Source organism: Oenanthe melanoleuca, chromosome 5 (assembly GCF_029582105.1).
Source record: "Oenanthe melanoleuca isolate GR-GAL-2019-014 chromosome 5, OMel1.0, whole genome shotgun sequence".
NCBI lineage: Eukaryota > Metazoa > Chordata > Aves > Passeriformes > Muscicapidae > Oenanthe > Oenanthe melanoleuca.
Window position 1 is genome coordinate 54738525 of NC_079339.1, and position 22160 is coordinate 54760684.

The window sequence follows — 22160 nt, forward strand, 5'->3', positions numbered from 1 at the left end:
GCTCCCAGCTCACAGGATAAACCAAATGATATATTAGGAACTCAAATAAAGATTAGGGATAGCTAAGACTTTAAAGTCCTTCTAACATTAATTTGAGAGTGGAACCTTTCCCTAATGGGAGAGGAGAGATGGAAACCTAATAAAAATACTTGTACTTTGTGCCTGGTCTAATGAACGATCCCATAACAAATGTTAATGGTTAAATAAGGCAAAAACCATTAAAGTGCTGTTGCTCAGGCCCTGCTGTCAGCTGGAATAACTCCATGTCCTCAGTGAAGTGAAAGCCAGCTCAGGAGCAGCAGCAGATCTGGTGCACTGTGCTTGGAAGGAGGCAGACAAGCATCTCATCAGAAAAACTTCACATTTTCTCCTTACTTGTGGACACACGGATGGCTGGAACTTTCCAACTTGCAGCCTGGTGAAAGGAGACAAATCCCCACCAGTTTGGTGCCACAGCCAAGAGGCAGCCAGCAGCCAAGGTGCTCTGAGTGTCCAGGTACCTGTGCCCCTAGCTTCCAAAAAATCTGTATTTAATTGCACAAATAGTGTTTCTTCCACCCCAGTCTGTAGGAAATACCTTTGGGATGAGATAATTAGGTGCAAATAAAGAATTTATTGGGATCAATCAAGGTGCCTTGCATAAAATACACAGAGAAAAGGAATCTTATCTCTTGATGCTTCACTTTGGTCCAGAGAGATCTTGAGAAATTTGGCTGGGATAAGAGAAAACTCATGGAGTTCAAAGAGAAGATGTGAAATTTCTGCAGCTGGAATTACAAAGGCAGATCAAGTAGAAGCAGACAACATAGCAGGGGAAAATCCCCATAAGTTGCTATTTTGGAGGTTCAGGGAAAAACCTTTTATCAGGGGCTAGAGCAAGCTGCACAGGCAGGTGATTTTTGGCTCTTTCTTGGTGACTCTCAAGGCACAGATTGCCAAAATCACATCTGACTGGTAAATCAGACTGTAGATCTCCTGGTGACTCCTGCAGCAGATGTGCCACTCTTACCCACCTTCCTCTGCTGGCAAAACCTTCCTTCTCCCAGATAAAGGGAACTTTAATGGTAAATCACAAAGTTCTGACAAAGCACAGGTGTCTTTGAGCCTCTGAGGAAAACCTTTTTCTTTGTGGCAATCTGTTTATGTTCTTCATGTCCTCTGAGTATTGAAAATGGAGAAGTGTATCAAATATCAATATAATTTAAAAAAAAAGATAAACTGATATTAAGGTATCTTCGGCTTTCACGACAGGAACTTTGTCTTATTTAAAGGAGGAGTTCAAGCCAGAGAAAATAATTTATTATGGGTAGGGATACCAAGAGACCTTTGCTTGCATGAATCCAAATGGAGGATGGGCCACAGGTTCAGCTGGTGCAAGTTCAGCATCTAACAGTCAGTGGAAATGCTGTGATTTACACCAGCTGAGATATGGCTTTCTGTTCCTATTTTAATAAATCAGCTGAGAGAATAAGTTTCTCCTTGCTAGCCTGGCATGGTTCTATTGAGATGTTTAACCACACTAACACAGTGATGATGATTTCAGAGCAAACCACAAATGAACCATCTTCTGTGCCATATAAAGCACGTCTTCTAGCTCAGACTGATTTTAGAGGTTCTAATTATATTAGTGTTGCAGGAACTGCAGTAATTCACTTCTAAAATCCATTTAATTTCTTTTGAATTACTCATGTTTACCAATTCCTTTCGATTCAGAAAAGGCTCAAAATTGCATTTAGCAAAGGAGGCTTGAAGTAGAATGATTAAGAGCATCTGGCATATGCATAATTATACCAGGCAATTTATTCCACCATTACCATTTCACTATAGCCATGGTAATGAGCTGGGGCTGGATTCTATCACTTTTCTGAACATTTACAAATACCTTACTACACAGATAGCTTCACTGATATGACTGGCAATAATTCAAGTGTGTGACACCAAACCTTGGGAGAAGCAGTGGTAGATTCTTTCTCTTGCTAAGTAGAGATGTCAGCCCCAGATGTATGGTTAGTTTTGTCCATCAATAGATTCAGGCAAGTTTGATTTTATCTGAAAAAAAAATGTTACCTGAATGTAATTAAATATAGCTTAAGAAAAATATGAATCAATACTAAAGTCATGTTGATTCTGCAAAGATTTTGTCTTGGGAAGAAAACAAAAGGAAAAAGTCAGGCTATCTCACACCCTAATGTTTCAAGGATCTTTGAAGTTTAACATTTCATTCTTGCTTTAAAATGTTGCACGAACATAGAGGAGAAATTAATTCAAGGATTTTACTTTCAAACCATGTTCAACTTAATTTTCTTTTGTGGTATACTTAAAATATTTACTTTATTTGTAATTTGTGCAAGGCCAAATTACCAAAGCAACTCTAAGAAAGGCTCTGATCTTCATATTAATTTAATATTATTTTTCTGCCTCAGTAAGTCTTTCATTATGCAAATGGTGAGACTGGTTGATCAGAGTGACTCCTTGTGGCCAAGGATCTCATAATTTTATTCCATAACTACCATGGTTTTTTGATCTCTTTGTGCTTTGCAGCCACTGACCAGGCACAATTCAGACCATCTCTGGGAAGTGCCACAGGGTTACCAAAGCTCCTATTTCCTACAGCCCTGGGATGCCATGGAAGAGAACACTCCTGAAACTATCCCAGGAGGATCTGGCCAAGGTCAGGAGTTGTGATAACCAAGGAGAAAACGTATTCTGAGAGTATTTCAGGATGACTTGACCAGTGTCAGGAGTAACCTTAGGACCCAGATGACTGCAGAGAGCCTGACTCCTTCTCTACAAATTATTAATATAGAAAAAAGAGCAAAAAAGAAACCAGTGAAATCTAGGTTCCCTTCTCTGCAGCATTTCACAAGAAAAATATTGCCATTCCATTAATTTAGCATCTCAATAGTCCAATTTGAAAATTCTGCACTATGGATTTCCATGAGACATGTAATGGAAAAATCCAGCCCTAATGTAGAGTCAGAACAGCTCCAGCTGCAGTGAGCCAGGGCTAAGTAATGAAATTTGGGAGGGTATTATCTGAGAGTTTGAAAGTTTTGGAGTGCCCAGTATGTTGTCACCACCACAGCTCCACCTGCACTAGTCACCTCATTTCTGCTCACCAGCAAGGCTCAGAGGAGGTGGGCTCGTGCATCCTCACAAAATTATCTTCTCAGCACAGAACTAACTCCAGAAATAGTGCTGGTCCAGGCCACCAACCACAGCTTTATTTTTAAGGATGGCAGGATACACTTTGTATGCTGCCTATGTGCTGCAGGTGAGCAGAACTCTCCAGTTTAACAGGTAAGTAAGCAACATTGTCCAAGACCATTTCCTTGTGCCATTTCTTCAAGTCCTTAGCCCAGGATCTTCTTTCTTTTGCTGTCTCCTGTTCTTATCATTCATTTGTTATTGGCTCCTAGATGCCATGTGGAACTGATTTCCTTTAGGCAGTCTGCCACAAAATTGACCCTTGCTTATCTTTTCTTGTTGTTTTGTGTGCCTTTTGCTCCATCTTGCTGTTTGCTCCTTTGTGCAGTTTCAGAGCACCTCACTTTGGTCTTTACTCTTGTGACAATTTTATTGAAGATTCAGCTTTTCTTCTGTGTTCCCTGTCTGCCAAATATTGAACCAAGTTATTTCAGAGACTACTTTTCCAATCCAGGCACCAAAAATGCATATGCTTCCTCCAGACAGACATTATAGGATGCAGTCCAAACTTGATTTAAGTTGGCTCAGCAGCTGCCTCTACACAGTAACATTAGCATTTCTCTGCATAAACTGAGTCTTAAAAAATTCATTGAAGAATGTTTTATTCTGAAAAAAAACCCAAACCCAACCAAAAACCAAACAAAAAAACTCCTTCATAACATTTTTATACGAGATGCATGTTCCTATCTCAAATTTAGATTTCTTTCCATATATATCTTGCCTGGGCATACTTTCAAATTTCTACAAGGGAATTTCTTTCATGCTCTTTCCAAGGCTGAATGGAAAGAATTTAGTTTTTTGTTTTGTTTATTCTAGTGGCTGTTGTTTTCCTGTGAAATACTTCATTGACATATTTGCATGTTTCTTGACTTGTGCAAATTTTCCATCTGTGGCCAAGTCGTGATTTGATTCTTCCTTATGGAGTCAAAATGACTCCCTGTGTTTCAGCTATGGAACCCCTGATTTAAATCTGTCAAATTGAGATGTTGTATTCTAAGTCTGGCCTGCACATCTCAGTGACTCTCAGCTTTCCTGGTTAACACCAGACTGTGCTCTGGTACAAATGGCACCTTAAATCTCCCTTCCTGCAAGCTTTGGTCACCAGTTCTCAACCCATTGAGGCAATCAAGGGAATTTTCAGGGCATGTCTGATGAAGATTCTCAAGCACAGAACTGTGCTAGTTATCTTTACCATTGGGGCAAAATATAAATATTGGGTTTTTTTTATATTTACATGCATACTTCTGGTTACAGCCTCAGTCCACTTAGCAGAAATTTCACATGAAGATGGGTCTCAATAGACTCATCAGTCCACCCTATTTTTATTTTTTTTGAAACTACAGTGCTGCTGTGAACAACATAAGATGAAAAACAAGAGGAAAAAAATTCAAAAATTTAAGGAGGAAAAAACAACTGAAGTAAGTAACAGACATGGAAATTCAGAAATTAGCTGGTCCAAAGATTTATTTCTATTAAGTGCTTGTTTTTCTAGGGTTCAGTCAGCCCATTTCTTACCCTGTATAAATACAAACATGCCACTACTGTTCACTCTGTCTTTGCAGACAAAATGGAAATGTTAGCCCTCAACAATGGCAATTTCCATTCTTTCACCAGAATTAAGCATAACCTCTATGATGTTATAAATCAGTGTTGGCATCAAACATTATTGAGGTGTGCTGCTTTTGGCTGGGTAGAGTTAATTTTCCTCACAGTAGCTGATATGGGGCTGTCTTGAATTTGTGCAGAGCACAGGGCTGATAGCAGAGGGATGTTTTTGTTATTGCTGAGCAGGGCTCACACAAAGCCAAAGCCTTTCCTGCTTTCCCTACAGCCACACTGAGATGGAATTTGGGGGCTGGGAGGAGACACAGCCAGGAGAGGTGACCCCAGCTGTTCCTCTCTGAGAATTCACATAGGGAGGGGTTGCTTGGGCTTTTTGTTTCTGTTTTGATTGTTATGGTTTGGGGATTTTTTTTTTTTTTATCACTTCTTTTTAGGTAAAAAAAGTTGAGGAAAAAATTTAGAGCTTTGAAACAAGAATAAAAGAGAAGAGGAAGGATATTTTCCTTTTCTGTCTTAAAATAACATTGGCAAGCCTTTCTGTTTTGTTTTGCTTTGCTCTGCTTGGTTTCAATAGTAACCATGAGCACCCTTGGATTTAGTGCAGGTGTGTTCTTTGGGGTTACAGCTCTGCCTTTCCCTGCTGCTCTGAAAATCCACCAACATATAAGGCTCAGTTGAGTGGCTTGTGGGTTTGTTTTTTTCTGAATTTGGCTGTTGATGCTTTTGAAGGTGGCAATTTTCAAAAACCTCAGAAGATTTGCACATCTCTGATGTGTGTGGTCCCTCTTGTGTGCACCAGGGGCCATGGGGCATCACCTGCTGCAGCCAGGGGTGGTGAGTGTGGAGCTGGGATTTCTCTTCCAGCACTGCTGAATCTCACTCAAATGAGTGACAGAAAGGACAAGGTGAAGGGGATGAAAAGCTCACAAAGCTTGAAGCACTGGTGGGGCAGGAATTGGGGCAGGGAAGAGAGAGGGAGATGAGTTTGGGAGGAGGAGCCATCAAAAAGACAGAATGGAGAAAGAATGAAGAGGACAGACAGAGTCTGAACTAAGGAAAAGGGTGTAAGACAGCATTGAATGATACAATAGAAAAAAAAGAGAACAAAAAAACAGATTGGAGGTGGAGAGCTGAAGAGCTCAGGTTTATGGACAGAAGAGCAGAAGGATTTAGTGGGGATTTCCAAGGAAAAACAATGAATCTTTGGAAACTTCCATTAGAACTCTCTGAACATCTTCAGACATCCCAAAATCTGGTTGTGTTACTGCAGTGATAATCCCAGCTGGTGAGGGACAATGGTGGGGCTCTGGAGCAGCAGTGAAAAGGCTTGGAGCCACACTTTGCCCAGAGAGGAGACAAAAGTTGTGCCCACTGAGGTGCTGAAGAGCCAGGAGGATTAGATGGTGATCAGTCAATTAAAGATATCACAAAATACCTGCAGAAATGGACTTTGCACGGGTTCTTTATACCTTGTGAGTGCATAACCCTGCACCTGATGGTTCTCCTGCAAAGTGACACCTTTTCCTGTGTCAAGGGATGGTTTGGAAGGGTTTTGGAGCACTCTGTGGTGGTGGTTTTCCACTGACTCAAAAGTGAGCTCAAAATCAAGCTGTACTAAAAGTCTCACCCTTATTTTATGTAAATTTTCCTAAGGGAAGAAAGGCTCCTTAAGGCGTGGGGAAGCAGCAGTGACAACAAAAACAAACTGAGGTGGAAAAACCAGCAGAAAAGAAGAGAAAAATCTGCATTTTTTTTTTCCTTAGAAAATGCAATGTATAGCTATTTAGAACTCTAAGAGTATTTTAAATCCATTTCACACTGCACTTAAACTTGTTCAATTTAAGAGTTAGCTGATAATACCATTTTCTATCTGTCTTTTCCCCTTAGTTGATGAATAGAGGCAAGGAAGTCTTTATCAGTAAATAATAAAGCAATTATTTTTTAACAATTTCAATTTCTCAGTTGAAATAAATAATGAAACAATTAATTTTTCTCGAGTCCTTTACAGAAAACCAGCACATCCTGTCTCTGAAATATATGTGTAGCTCACAGGCTTTTACTTCTAACCACAACAAAAAGACCTTGTTTCCCTCTTTACCATTCCTGCCATTTGCAGGGGTGGTAAATGCTTTAACTTCAGCAACTGATAACCTCACATCAGCCTACAAGGTGAACCTGAAGTGTTTGCTTTTATTTTAAATCTCAGATTCTTCCCACCTTCTTCCAGCAAGCACCTGAACTACAAGTGGCCAGACAGATAAAAAAGGACACAAACGTGGGACAGCACAGCAGGTTTCAAACATGCCATCAGTCATGTAGAAAGTGTTATTTTTGGAGGGATGGGGTGTGTAAATATCCTGTTAAATTTGGCCTACTTGGTGTTGCAGATTTAAACAATAAGCCCAAAGAAGCTCTCCAGGTTATTGATTTCTGCCATGCGTTGTGTGCATTTACATAAATCTAATTAAAACCCTGTGCCTAACCCAATTATGAGCGATTCCCTTAAAGCAAGTTTCATGTTTATCTAAGCCAGGCTGTGCCAGCTGTGAGAAATAACCCTGGGTTTGCATATAGTTCTTGTGTAACAGCTGAAGTGGTCAGAGAAATACACTGAGGGTTTTGCCTTTTTCCAAATGGATCATGTACTTGTGGATCAGGACTGTTTTTGGATTTATCAGGGCACTGAGTTGTACTGCACTGGCACATTTCTGCTATCAGATTGCTCAGGACAAGTTAAAGGTAAAACTAAAAGTTTCAACTTTAGGGTTAGGGTTAGCTGAGGGACAACAGAAAACCCTCTATAAAACCCAGTACTATGCTAAGTCTTCCTACAATAGTTCCACACCATGGTTCTGACAGCAATAGACTGTGTATAAAATTTCCTACCATTGGATGAAATATAAGATTCAGGAGGAGGAAACACTAGGCTGAACTTTTCTATCCAGGAGTGGAGCTGGCCCTGGCCCTCCCTGCCCTCTCCAGGAGCACTTTGGAGAAGTGCTGTCTCTCAAGGCTCAGTCTGTGCTCTCCAGTTTGGGAAGGAGAGCACAGAAGAACCCTTCCTAAGCCTGGGCAAAGGGAGAAGGAGGATAAATCTGGCTGAACCATGTAAGAGAAGGAGTAGTGAAGCAGGAAAGCCCAGTCAGGCACATGCAGGGTCAAAAGGAAAAGAAGGGGAAAGGGGAAGACAGGGAGGCAGAGCACAGTGAGGGTGAGGCAGAGCCAAAGTGGCTGTGAGCAGAGCCTGGCTGGCACAGCACAGAGGGACAGTGGGAAGGAAGGATAAGATTTTCTCCAGTGAATTATACACTATTCATCACTCTTAGGCAGGAATTGGTGTCAGGTGGAAAGCCCAGGTAAATTCTCACCTATGACTCTCAGTAAATTACTTTTCCTTTCCTTTCTCCATTTCCATACTCTTGGGGACAGCTTAGCTGGTCAGCAGCTTAGAAACTGTCCCAGCCCAAGCAGCACATTCCCAAGCACGGCTTCAGCTGGCAGCAGAGTGCCTGCAGAGGCAAAGCTGCTGCAGAGCAGCACAAGGAGCAGTGTCTCCTGGTGTGACCTTCACTCCTGGGCTCAGCACAGTGCTGCAAGCATCCCCCTGGGGCAAATGAGACTGACGTGGCAGCTGAGCACATGTCCTGCCCAGCTCCAGGATTTCAAACTGCATGCCACTTCCTTCCAGCTGGAGACAAGTTTATGAGCTTGAGCAGGCAGTAAAAGCTCCTCTCTCCATGCTAATGAAATGTCCAAGTCCTAATGGATTAGTAGTTTTCATATCAGATTATACAAGCATTTTTTGCTGATAAAGACAGAGAAGTCACTCCTATTAGGCTTTCAGATTTTGTTAGTGAAAGTACACCTCAATGAGCTCAGTGCCTATGGGGTGCACACAGGGCAGGAAAGCAGTAACACGTGCTGCTCAAAATCCCTGCTTCCCTCCAGCTGGCCAGAGCACAGTCAGCAATGTGCAGGGAGCCACTGCTGATGTGGAGAAACCCTGTGGGCTCTTTCCTGGGGGCCATGCACAGCCCCAGGCCCTGGAGCTGCTCTGCAGCCATGCTCAGGTATGGGGCCCCTGCAGCCACAGAAAATTCTCCCACTCCCTTCAGAGAGTCCAGGCCCTGCTGATTCCAGAATCTACTCCACGTGTCCCTTTGTGAAGCCTCTGAATGAGCAGAGACCCCAAACTCAATGCCTCACCAGTAACTTTCCACCATAAAGAGCTGCAAGAGTTATTTTGGGATACAGCATCACCACCAATTCCTCCAGAAAGCTGCTTAAGCCATGTCTGTGCTGCTGGGGGAAACAGCCTCAGACACCAAGCACAGCTGGAAGCAGCTGGCTCACATCCCTGCTGCTTGGAGCTCACCCTTTCTATCCTGAATTTGTCTGGAAGTGAATTCCATGGGTCAACAACAGAGTTGAAAAGTGAATTATCAGCTAAGCAACACTGATAATAAATGTCCAGATGTTCCATGGCTTTCATTTAGCAGCACAGATATTGCCAAGGAGCCTGGTAAAGGGTGGGACATGGCTGGGAGGCTGGACTAGCCTGGAGCTGTGATGCTGCAGAGAGGTCCCTGCACAGGGCAGTGACCAGCACAGCCACTCCAAGCCCCCAGTGGCAGGAGTGAATTCCTGGCTGTGGATCCCCACCTGCAGCTCCCAAAAGCTGCACCTGAGAGCCTGAATCCCCCCTGCAGCACTGCCTTGTCACTGCCCCTTTGTGCCTTGCAAGCCAAACCTCCAGTGTCTCCTCCTTGGAAGTAGTTTAATAAAGTGCAGGACAAAATTGACTCACCAGAGGGTACTTTGCTGATATTTTATACTCATGGCTGTTTTTTAATTGTTTGTCTGTTGTTTTTTTTTTTTTAATTCTTTACCTTCTGTAAACTTTTCCATTTGTTATTTTGGACCTCAATACAGTGATGCCATTTTCCATTTCAATCAGTGCCCCCACTCACTCCCCCTCTTCCATTTCTGACTGAGTCCAAGGTAACTTTTAGAAAGGAAGGAAAAGTGATAGATGAATTATGGCATTTGAAGTCAGGGAAAAAAAAACTCTGAAAGGAAAATGTAATTAAGAAATAAATTGAAAAATGGAAGCACCTGTGATACAGTGACCAGGAATGATTATTTAGGGGGGAGACCATTACAGGCAGCTTAATTCCATTTCATTCTGTTGCTTTGGGATTTGGACTGTTTGCTCATTTATTTGGATAAATTGTAAGCCTATTCTACTTGCACTGTTAGATGTAATGAGTATTATTTTGCATTTAATTAAAATACTGACACATTCCCACCGATAGAAAAGTTTCCATTGCTTTTCAGAAAGTGCTGGATCATTTGATTTATAAGACATAGTTATTAACTGCTCAGCAAATATCTGGAATGGAAATAATTTTACCTGTTGGGAAAAGCACTGCTGCTCCTGTAAAAACACAGGTTTCAAAAAGACTGAAATGTCTGAAAGAAATTCAAAGTGGGAAGGGAAAATTCACAGGAGGGTGACTGCAAAAATGGTAAAGTGACATTTTGAGTGTCATTTGTATCAGTAAATTTGATCAATGACTGATAAAAATGTAATTGCACATGGAAATATGAGTACATTGGGACAGGAAGCACTGCTGAACCTCTGTAAAGTTTGGGTTCAGTAGCTGAAGTGGGATGAGTTGCAATAAAAGAACTGATACCTGAAAAATGACAGAAAGAGACTGAGCCAAAGCTTCCCATGGTCTGATATAAAAGGGAACCTTTTCCCAGATGAGTTTGCTACTTTTACAGTAGCATTTAAAGTTGCTTCATTGCTGTGGGAGAGGGTGAGCAGAGCAAGAGACAAATCAAAAATTGACCCAAAGCCCAGAATTAAAAGTCAGAGGAATTCTGCCCCTGTGCTATTACTCTCTTCCAGCTGCCTCCTGACATTTCTTCTGCTATCCAAAAGCAAAACTACCCTTCCCAATACCAGGGCTATCATTCCTACCAAAGATTGGCTAAACATCCAGAAATGAGGGAGGAGGACAGTGGCTTTCTCTGGAAATGCCAGCTGTAAGGAAAAAAAATAAATAAAAAAGCTGACGATGCATAATCCCACCAAAGCATCACAAGGGAAACTGGAGAAATGGATGAGATGATATTAATCTACTTACTAGGTTTATTAAATCTGAAGTACTTGTAAAAAATCAAGACAAAAAGTTTTAAATTGCTGCAATTAATTGTTACCAGAACTCTGAGGCTTCAAGACAGCAACAACCTTCATAGAGAATAACTGAGATGAACTTATAAAATTTATTTTGTCCTAAGCTTCCATGCACAGAATCTGGCTAGGTTTACATCAGACTTGGAAGGAATCTAGAACTGGTGTAGACAGCAATATTTCAAGTACTGGTGTCTCTGCCTCCAGGGCTGGGCAGTTTATTATGGATGTGGGAGCTTTTCACACAGCAACTCTGGGAATTACAGCAGGTGAAAGTTTTGTGAAAGTGTTTTTACACTAGGAAAAATTACACTTTAGCAGGTTGAAACCACATTATGAGCATAAGGACATAGAGAGGGGAAAAAAAAAATCCAACAGCAAACCAACACACATAAGTGTTTTCAAAACAAATATCTCAACATTGTTGCAACCAAACAGAATTGCAGTTTAGGGAATGGATGAGGCTGGAAATATCCCTGGAAGCCACCTAGCCCCACACTGCTGTCCTCAGGAAGAGTATCCTAGGGCAGGCTGCTCAGGGCTGCTCATCTAACAAGCTGATTTTTCACCCATTCCCCCAGAACATGACCCAGTTGCATTTTACAGAAGTTCTCAGATGCTTCTGAAACAAACACTGATGGTCAGAACCATTCATTTGTTAGTTACAATATGAGGTTTATTGGAACAAGCTCTTTTTCAATATATTTAGGAATTTATTGGCTGATGCCAACAGCTACAGCTGTCCAAGGGAGTAAAGAAACCCTTGGTAGTTTTAAGGATTTTTTTCCCAAATACTTGGCTCAGTGGAATCATGGGGAGTGGGGTCCTTGATGGACTGCACAAAGTACATGCACAGAGTGGATAGATTTATGAATGTTCATTTTTAGTTCAGTTCCATGGGCCAGCACTGAGCTTTTACTGCAGTTCTGTGAGTCTCAGCCTCTGGGGGTCCCAAGGCCACTGCTTTGATGGGAAGATTTCTCCAAATGGCCACTTGATGTCACTTGACACCATGCTAATAATCTTGTGAAAGTCCACTTCTGGGCAATAACTAAAGGTTCTTAGAGAAAGGTGTCTGAAAATGGGAAAGAAAAGTGCTAAAATGTCCTATAAAAAAGGTCATATTTATTTCGCTTACTTGTTCTTGCAAACCAATATTGACAATTGCCAAATTATTTGCAAATCCACAATTTCTTTTGTCCAGAGAACCCCAAGATCATAAAATCATTTAGGTTGGAAAGACCTCCAAGATCACTGAATCCAGCATTTGACTGATCACCACCTGTCAACTGAGCCATGACCAAGTGCCACATCCAGGGCTGGTGGCTCCACCAGAGCCCCTTCCAATGCCCAGCAACCCTTCCCATGAACAATTTTTTCCTGCTGCCCAAGCTGAGCCTCCCCTGGCACAGCCTGAGGCCATTTCTTCTCATCCTCTTGGTGGTTGCCTGAGAGAGGAGTCCAACCCCACCTTGGTATTGGTGCCCACTTTCTCCTCCAGAAACTCTTTAGAATTAATCACTAAGACAAAGTTACTAAATCAGGATGTGTTCCTCACTTTTTGAATGCCCAGTTCTGAAGAGGCATCCAAGAGGCAGAGATGTCCCTGGATTACCCTTGCACAAATAAAATTCCACTAGAAATCCAGTGTCACCAGTCCTTTAAAAGTTTTGGCTAAGCCTTGGATTTTCTCTCCCCTACAGCTTCATTCCTGACTGACACTGAGAATTTCACATTTCCCATGCATGTGAAATACCAGCTCTGGAAACTAATGCAAGATTCCATATTTCCTCATCTATCTAGTCCAAAGTAAAGTGAATTATTGTTCCCTGACAGCATTTTTCATAAATCAGTATGACCTGAATCACATGATCAGGGCCTTAAGGTCTTTCCTCTTCCATTTTCCATTTATGTGCTGCTGAGACACTGATTTATTTGTGACAGAAACCTTTGTCCTGAGACTTGTGTGTGTTGGTTTTCTCTCCTGGTATTCACCAGCCAGGTGGTCCTGCACAAAAATAGATCTGTCTGTAAAATAAATGTTAACCCAGAATTTTTTCAATCCCAGAGCAGGTTGAAATATTTTAGCCAGGAGAAATTTTCACTGCAAATGAAATGTTTCTCTGGATACTGTTTTCATACTATTATTAGATAGGACAAAAAAAACCCAAAAAAAACCCAAAAAAAAACAAAAACCAAAAAGTAAATGACTTATTGAGGTTGTCCCATTTTGTTTTGAAAATGTCACAAGAAATTTGTTCTTACTTTAATCAAAGCAAAATGAATAAGCCATATTGAACTATATTTATAAAATATTTTATATTGGTTTTGATGTCTTTTTAGCATTTGAGTGGTTCCAAATTTAAATAGTTTGGAAACTCTGTTATCCTAAATTTTGGAGAACAGAATAGATACTCCTTCTTGTTTGCTTTTCAGCATTGGTATTTATCACAGAAAGAAAATAGCCAGCCTGGCCATATAAATGTTGGGCACTTGTTCTCATTTATGATGTGTTTTATTTGGACACCACAGTTTCACCCAGGTAACAAGATTTTCCTGGGCAAGGCAGTTTCCATCTCTACCAACAGACCAGTGACACTCCTCATTCACTGGAACCAGCTGAAAACAGCAGAAATTCACTCCCTGTGCTAGAGAGCTGCCCAAGCCCTGCAGGTACCTCATTTATGATGTGTTGTGCCTTATCAGCTCTCACTCTTCCTGCCCTGCCCTTCATCCCAGGCTGGGGCCAGGAGGAGCCCTGGCAGATCCTGCTGTGGTGGGTGGGAGGCTGGGCACGAGCTGGCAGCGTGAATTTCAGCCAGGAGGCAAATCCCACCCTGGCTGCATCCCAGCAGAGCTGGCAGCGGGGCCAGGGAGGGCATCCTGCCCCTCTGTCCCTGTCCCTCTGTCCATCTGTCCCTCTGTCCCTGTCCCTCTGTCCGTCTGTCCCTCTGTTCCTCTGTCCCTCTGTCCCTCTGTCCATCTGTCCATCTGTCCCTCTGTCCCTCTGTCCCTCTGTCCATCTGTCCATCTGTCCCTGTGTCCCTTTGCCCCTCTGCCCCTCCTTCCCTGTCCCTCTGCTCCTCTGTCCTTCTATCACTCTATCACTCTGTCCCTCTGTTCCTCTGTCCCTCTATCCCTCTATCCTTCTGTCCCTCTGTCCCTGCATCCCTCTGTCCCTCTGCCCCTCTGTCTCTGTGTGCCTCTGTCTCTCTGTCTCTCTGTCTCCCTGTCCCTCTGTCCCTGTGTCCCTCTGTCCCTCTGCCCCTCTGCCCCTCTGTCCCTCTGCTCCTCTGTCCCTCTGTCCCTCTATCCCTCTATCCCTCTATCCCTCTATCCTTCTGCCCCTCTGTCCCTGTGTCCCTGTGTCCCTCTGTCCCTGTGTCCCTCTGCTCCTGTGTCCCTCTGTCCCTCTGTCCCTCTGTCCCTCTGTCCCTGTGTCCCTCCATCCCTCTGTCCCTCTGTCCCTCTATCACTCTGTCCCTCTGTCCCTCTGTCCCTCTGTCCCTCTATCGCTCTGCCCCTCTGTCCCTCTGTCCCTGTGTCCCTCCATCCCTCTGTCCCCCTGTCCCTCTATCACTCTGTCCCTGTGTCCCTCCATCCCTCTGTCCCTCTGTCCCTCTATCACTCTGTCCCTCTGTCCCTCTGTCCCTGTGTCCCTCCATCCCTCTGTCCCTCTGTCCCTCTATCACTCTGCCCCTCTGTCCCTCTGTCCCTGTGTCCCTCCATCCCTCTGTCCCTCTGTCCCTCTATCACTCTGCCCCTCTGTCCCTCTGTCCCTGTGTCCCTCCATCCCTCTGTCCCCCTGTCCCTCTATCACTCTGTCCCTGTGTCCCTCTGTCCCTGTGTCCCTGTGTCCCTCTGCTCAGACCCCCTGCAGTGCTGCACCCAGCTCTGGGCTCCCAGCACAGCAAGGACACTGAGCTGCTGCAGCCAGTCCAGAGGAGGCCACCAGGATGATCAGAGGGATGGAGCAGCTCTGATTTGGGGAAAGGCTCAGATAATTGGGATTGTTCAGCCTGGAAAAGAAAAGGCTTTGGGATGACCCAAACACCATCTTCCATATTCTGAATGAGCCTATGGGAGAGATGTGGAGAGGCAGGATAAGGGGGGATGGCTTCAGATTGAAGAGAGTAGGTTCAGACTGGATATTAGGAAATTATCTTTTTAGTGAGGGTGCTGAGGCCCTGGCACAGGCTGTGCAGAGCAGCTGTGGCTGCCCCAAGCTGTGCTGTTCCAGGCCAGGCTGGACAGGGCTTTGATCAGCCTGCTCTGGTAGAAAGTGTCCTTATCCAAGACAGGAGAGTGAAACAGGATGATTTTTACAGCCCCTCCCAACCTAAACCATTCTCAGTTTCCATGATTCTACAACCTCTTGAAGAAACATGAGGGAGATGCAGAGCCTTTCCATAAACCTTCGATGTTGTACATGTAATGTCCATGATAAATTTACCTCTACTCAGTAGCTGAGATTATCTTTTCTTTAATGCATGTCAAGCCAAAAAATCCCCAAAGTTGGGTATTTGTAAGCAACCCATGAACTTTTCTGGAGGCCTCTTTGTGGAGCCACAACTTGGAGGAACCTCCCACAAATATGTGTTGCTCCAATACTGATATTGCCATGGTTGGGACAAGGGAGGGATGGTCAGCAAGAGAGCCAAGCTTGCAGGTTTTCAAGCAGCCCAAACTAAATTTGTTGTATATTGAACCTGTCTGTAAATTTGGGCTGGCTGTGACTCTTTCAAGAAGACCAAGATCATAAAAATGACCTTTACATAGCAGACATAAGCACTTTTTGGATATTTTAAACTCCTTTATTTTCTACAGGAACAGCAAGCTGGAGTATTTTCAAAGATCAAGACATAATTATGTTTGGCAGATTTAGGAAAAATATCCTCCATGCCCTCACCTCTGGAAGGTGGTGTCTTGAACACTGCAGTTTTTCTGTTTGGGTTAATTTCTAGATTTTTCTGCCTGTACCCCAGCTCAGACCCATTTCCAAAATTCTGGTCCAAAGAAATGAAAGAACAACTATATAATTATCATAATTAACTCTCTCCCTTAGGGAGGTAACTTCAGAGACACACTACCTTCCAGCACCACCCTCTCTAGCTGCCAGTGTTTGCAGTTCTCTAGTGCTTTATAATCTCAGTTTCTACAAACACTGTGCAGATATTGGTGATTTATTCCTGCAATTATTGTGCTCTTGAAGCTGTACCAAATGGAGTGTGCAGTTCTGTGCTAAACATTAAATCCCACTGGTCAGGAAGGAGAAAAGCAACGCCACTGAAGGATGTCTAAAGCACATTTCAGCCCTTGCTTGGCAGTCCATCAAGCAAGATGGTCTACAAGACAAAGAAGAGAGAAGGAAACACACCATCCATCTTCTTCCAGTGCAGGCAGTGCGTGCAAGTTATTTATCTTGTGATTTAAATTGTGTCCCTTGGCCCATTGCTTTGAAATGAGAGCTTGTGACAATTTCTAGGCCCAGGAAATTTTGCTATTTCATTGCAAATTGGAATGAAAGCTGTGAGTATTTTAAGAAATAATGAAAATAATTGGTAAAGCCACTTTGTTGCAATCAGAGAGTTGTGTTCCAATGCAACCTGAGATGTGATAATGGTGAAAACTGACAGAAAGCAAAAGCTTAACAAAACCAGCAGAGATAATGACCATATCCTACTGAAACAAGACATTCTGCAGACACAGAAATGATCAAACCATCTGTTCCCATAGAAAGGCAAATCTGCAGATATTTTTTCTTAAAAGTAGATGTGAAAATGTATTTATTTACTTAACTTGGGACTCCTGACTTAATGGGCTTGGCGACAATGCACTGAGATCTTAATAAAAAATGAAAAGCCAGAGTCAGCCAGGCAGTGCATAGCTGGAGCCAGCATCTTCAGAACCAGAGCATGCAGTGTTCTCTGTCCTCCCTCCAGGTTGGCAACCCAAAAGGAAAGGGGATGGCACTTGCCTGGTGAGTTTTTCTGCTCCCCCAGCCTTTCCCCACGAGAGAGATGCTGCAGTGCCTTAATGACCTGAACATAAATCCAAATGTCACTACTCCAGCTCAGTGATGTTGTGCATGGGATCACCAGTTACCCATAATTATTCCTCTCATTAGCAATCATTATAGTGCATTCTCCTTCCCATTTTTTTCCCCAGCTATGTTTCCACTTGCATTAATTCAAAAAGCTCTTAGGGCTAAATCTGGTCTCGGAGAGCTGTAAATCAGGCCAGCATTGTAAATCAGGTGTCCACACTGGTATAACAGCACCTAAATGAGATTGGAAGAGACTTGCAATTTCATTCTGTGCAGAGAAAGCTCGTTGCTTTTTCAGCAAGTTAACTCAGCCTTCCTTCTGAGAGATGGCCACACTTAAATATGAATCTGTGGAATGAGCCCAAGCAGCACACAGCCAGCCCTGAATGCAAAGCAGCTCTCTCAGCCAGCCAAAACTCCTAGGAGCTGCACTAGCAATAGTTAATGTTCCACCTTTGAACTATGATGAAGCAAGCCTTGGGAAGACTATTGCTTTGGTTAAAATCACAAATTAAAGTGAAAGATTGTGGCACAGGCTCACAGCTGTGTTTCATGTCTGTGCTCGTTTGAAGGAAGCAGACTTGAAGGCAGTGGTGGAAAGCAATTTATTTACTAGATGCACTCTGGCTTTCCAAAGGCATCAGGAAGGCTCACAGGTAGTTCATTAGGGCTGGGGATCTATGGCAACTCAGCTGCAGACATTAACCTTATAACTTCTTGTATCAAATTCTTGCCAAAACTTCATATCACCACACACAGTCAATCAGTGGAGATGGAGAGCAGGAAACGCCATCCAGAGTTCTCCCTGCATTGATCAAACTCAGCTGAGTGTTGCTCCACACAACTCCCCCTCTGCAAGCAAAACTCTGCTAGAATTTCAGACTTGGATGTGCCCAAGAGCCACATTAGTCACCCTGGGATGGCACAGCATGCTGAAGGTAATGCCTCACAAGGAGCTGGTCAAAGGATCTCTTGGCTGCTTCTACATTGACATGGAGCTCAGAAAGGAAAACTAAAATAAATAGCTGCCTCAAGTGCCTCCCTTCTCTTAGCTCAAGAGGTGACCTGCCCAAGGTTCATCACACTGCACATGTGAAGGAGTCATGCACAGGGTCTGTGAAAGGATGGATGGACCAGAGGCTGCTGTGATGCTCTGCACCCCTGGCAGTGCAGTGGGGTGTCTGCTCATCCTTGTCCTTCCCTGAAATGGCCCGTGGCTCTCACCATGGCTCTGTGTGAGCCAAGAGTCCTGCCATCCTCTGAGGGACACTGCTCCCCACAAATTATTCTGGGCTGAGATACACCTTCACTAAAATCTCTTTATAACCAAGAATTTTGGACCATAAATCCCTGCACTCTGTGAGAAACACAGGCTGGAAGTGACATCCAGAAGTCACCCCTGAAAAAAAGTAGCTTTTGAGAGAAATTTGCAAATAGTGGTTTCCCTTTTCACTTATCAGAATCAGATTTCTGTGTTAATTATATGTTTGACAGAGAGAAAGATCTCAGTAATTAATATATTGTGTCAAGCTCTTCTTACAGGGCTGAAGTAAATAATGTGAGTGCCACTCTGATTCATTTGAACTACTGAACTCTGCATCCTTTTCAGAAGGAAAATGCAGGCTGATTGTATTTACAGGACAGAAAGCACAGAAAGCCACCTATTTGTTTTCCTGAGAGCTTTCCTAGGGCATACATCTGCACAGATCCAATTTACAAAGGATTTTTGAAAGCCAGGATACCACTCTGAAGTGAAGCACTGGGAAGGTAACAGACCTGCTATTTTGTAAAAGGATTACATATTCTTCCTGCTCCCTCTGGAGACAATCTGCTTTGTACCTGCTTTGCTCCTCAGCTTTCCAGTGCTCCTCTTCTTGGACTCAAATACTCCTCAGATTTCCTTAACCTTGTTTAATACCCACAAGACCATGTGTGGGCTATATATTTGTCCTTAACAAACACTGAACTGATCATTTCTTGAGGCCTTTCATGAGCTTCAATATCTCCAGTGCAAAAACATTATAGGTAATGAGAAACCATGGAAAAATCTGCTTCTTTCCTTTCACAAAACACCTGAGCCAAGCAAGTCTCACTCTCAGAATAGGGTTTTTCTCTATATGAGGAACTCAAGTTGCCTTAAAAAGCATAAAGCAAATGTAAAATCCTGCAGTGAATCAGAAGAAGGAAGAGTGAGGGCAGTGGACACCACAAATTAAAAAGTCAGACATCCTGCCCTTAAGGAGTCAGAAAATGGGGATGAAAGCAATGAGAGAGAAGAGATGCTTCACAAGCTAAGACCAGTGGTTTCCTGACTCCTTGCTCTCTGTTGGTTGGCAAAGCTCAGCAGGATGAGCTCAGCCCTCAGTATCCCCATTTTCAGCCAGACACAAAGGGAATCTTCTGACTTTACCACAACTTTCTAAGGAGCTGACGGCTGCAGCTGTCTCTCCTTGGCCACAATAGTTTCATTACTATGTCTTCTTATGACTTGGTACATTCATTTCTGAATACTTCATCCTCTTGCCACATGATGTGTCCATCCCTAAATGTGCAGAAACAGAATGAGACTTCAGACAAACTCTTCCCAGCCCCAGCAGAGGGGCTTGATCCTGAAAGTGATGAGGAGGGATGGGGAACACATTTCTTTTGTCTCCTTGGTCAGGTCCTGCAGGTGGCATCCAGGCAGCCTAAATTCTGGTCAAGTCCCAGAAGTGCTGCAGCCTGTCTGCACTCCAGCACTGCTCAATCCTCAAATCTCAGCGTGCTCTGAGGCTGCCAGGAGGTTCTTTGTGTATCCATAAGAAAAGGAAACACTTCCTTGACTAAACTGTTGTGTTTGGTCCTCCAGAGCCTCAAAATTTAGTTTTTGGTGAAAGACAGACTCGGTGGGCAGTTGCCTCAACCACCAGCCAAAGGATGGAATGGCCTGAGCTGCAGGTCTTTGCTCAAAGGGGTTCCATTCCATCTCAGCTGGATCTGTGAGGGACAGACCTGGCACTGTGGGATGGGGCTGCTGGGGGTGAGGATGGGGACTCACTCTCTGCCTTTCCTGGGACATGGAGTAGCCAGAAGCACAGGAATTACAGGGAGAACAACGTGGAGAGAAAGTGACTGTGACTCCCAAGTCTGGACCCTCAGCTGCCTGGAGCTGATCCAGCTGGAATTTCTCCTGGATTTGGGGCCTCCTGTCAGATGCTGACAGCTGAGCTAGAGCTGTGGCTGGTGTGAGGACAAACTTCACCACTGCTCAGTAGAGATGAGCCCAATGAACCCTCTGAGGGCAAAACACTCACATGGACCTGACATCTAATTTTCAAAAAGTATTTTAATAGATATTTTATATTTCTTCAGTTTACTTCTGACTAATGATTTGCTTCATGCTCCCAGAATTGGGGTTGAAATCAGACAGGCAGAAACTAATGCAATGAAATTGGTTTAATGTCCTGCACAGCATTGGAATAAAATTTGAACAGAGTACAACAGAACTACAGATAGTACATTTATATTGAAGTGGAAGAAAGAAAATTCTTCACTCATCAGAAGTGTCCTAAAATAAGCACAGCAATATCAAAGCCAATTAGGGAGACAGTGATGTAATTCAAAGACAAAATAAGGAGCATTCTGTGATGTGGTTTATGAACAATTTATCACCATGCTTTGGCTCCAGCAGGAATACAGTCCAATAAGCTACTGGCTTCAACTTGCTTTTAGATCTCTATATCTGACTCAAAATGATGGAGCCAGGACCTGAGAGGGGTGATGAAATGAACTGTTTCCAATTATTCACACTCAACAAAGGGTCTTCTAACAAACACATCGAATATATTAAACTGAATTCATTTCCTTTGATGGATTCCCAGTGCTACTAAAATCAGTAGACTGGTGGAGTGGAAAAGAAAAAGAAAAATCTGTGTGTTGAAGTGACAGCATAAATCCATAACCAGATACAAAAGTGCAGCGTGGGAAGGGAGCACATTAGGGTGAAGAGAGGATGACCATTGCTGGAAAGGAGGGTGGATATTGTGCTTTGCCAATGCACCAAATTGACACAAAACTCATGTTTGCTCTAAAAGATCATTGCAATGGTAGAAGAATTGGGAAATCCTGTTTCAGACAAGAGAAACCATGGTGAGTGTGCTGGAAATGCTCAAACACATCAAGTACAAAATGAATGGTCACTTGAGGAAGGAATAAACAGACAAGTGCACACACAGAATTTCCCTGATCTTTCCTTCTACAAATCCGGAGGATATAGCAGGAGAGATTACAAGCCTAGGCCTGGTTTTGAGTGAGCTGGAGGCCCAGAGTAGGCCAAGGATTTGTTTGAGTTTTGATTCCAGACTCACATTCCCAACCCTTAGGAATGAGGCTTCTCAAGGAGACGTTTCAGAGCAGGACACAGCAGCCAGACCCAATGTTTCTTACTCCAGGCTTACAGAAAGTGAAACACCATCAGTGAAACTGAATTGCATCAAGGTCAAGTCACCCTTTCCCACTGTAAAGATCTTGTGAGGATTTAGGCTCTGATGTTACTGTTGGAAAATCCCATGGACAATAGTCCCAAGCTACCATCCAGTGATTTGAACACCAGCCCACCAAAATTTTTGTCATGAATGACCCTGAGCACCAACAACATGCTGAGGGACACTTTGGTCCAGGTCTTGCCATCAGTGTCACAATGTCCTGAACATGATGGGGCACACAGGAGAGCAAGAGGCTGCACAGTCACCAAGTAATCCTTGATTCTAAAGTTTGGGGCAAAGCCTGAACATTGCTCTGTGGAAAGCCAGCCTCAGTATTCTGCAGCTCAGCCAGAAATGTTCTGCAATTGCAGCACACAAGGCAATCCCCACTCTAATGGCACAAGGAAGAAATACAGACACTGATTTCCCCTGCACAGGCTGGAAAGAGGCACAGGGGGATGGTGATTGAGCTACAACACACCAGGAGCTGCAGGCAACCTCACACAGGGCAGGGACAAATTCCTCACACCATGACAAATGAGGAAAACAAACAACTACATTTGTTTGGTACCTTCAGCATCTCCCCATGCTCAAGGATCCTCAGCTTCTGTGTCCCATTTCCTTTTGTTAAACTGCTCAAATTCTCTCTTTTCTCCTTTTTTTTTTAGAAAGATTGATG

General features: G+C 43.4%; 1 long non-coding RNA gene across 1 annotated transcript in view; it reads right to left on the reverse strand.

Annotated features, from left to right (window-relative positions):
* Positions 1-1949: 1949 nt before the first annotated feature.
* The window catches only part of LOC130254240 (uncharacterized), an 89542-nt gene continuing 69331 nt past the window's right edge, over positions 1950-22160 (reverse strand). The window contains exon 3 of the long non-coding RNA XR_008840661.1: positions 1950-2049. This is a non-coding gene — a long non-coding RNA (uncharacterized LOC130254240). The remainder of the gene's footprint in view (positions 2050-22160) is intronic.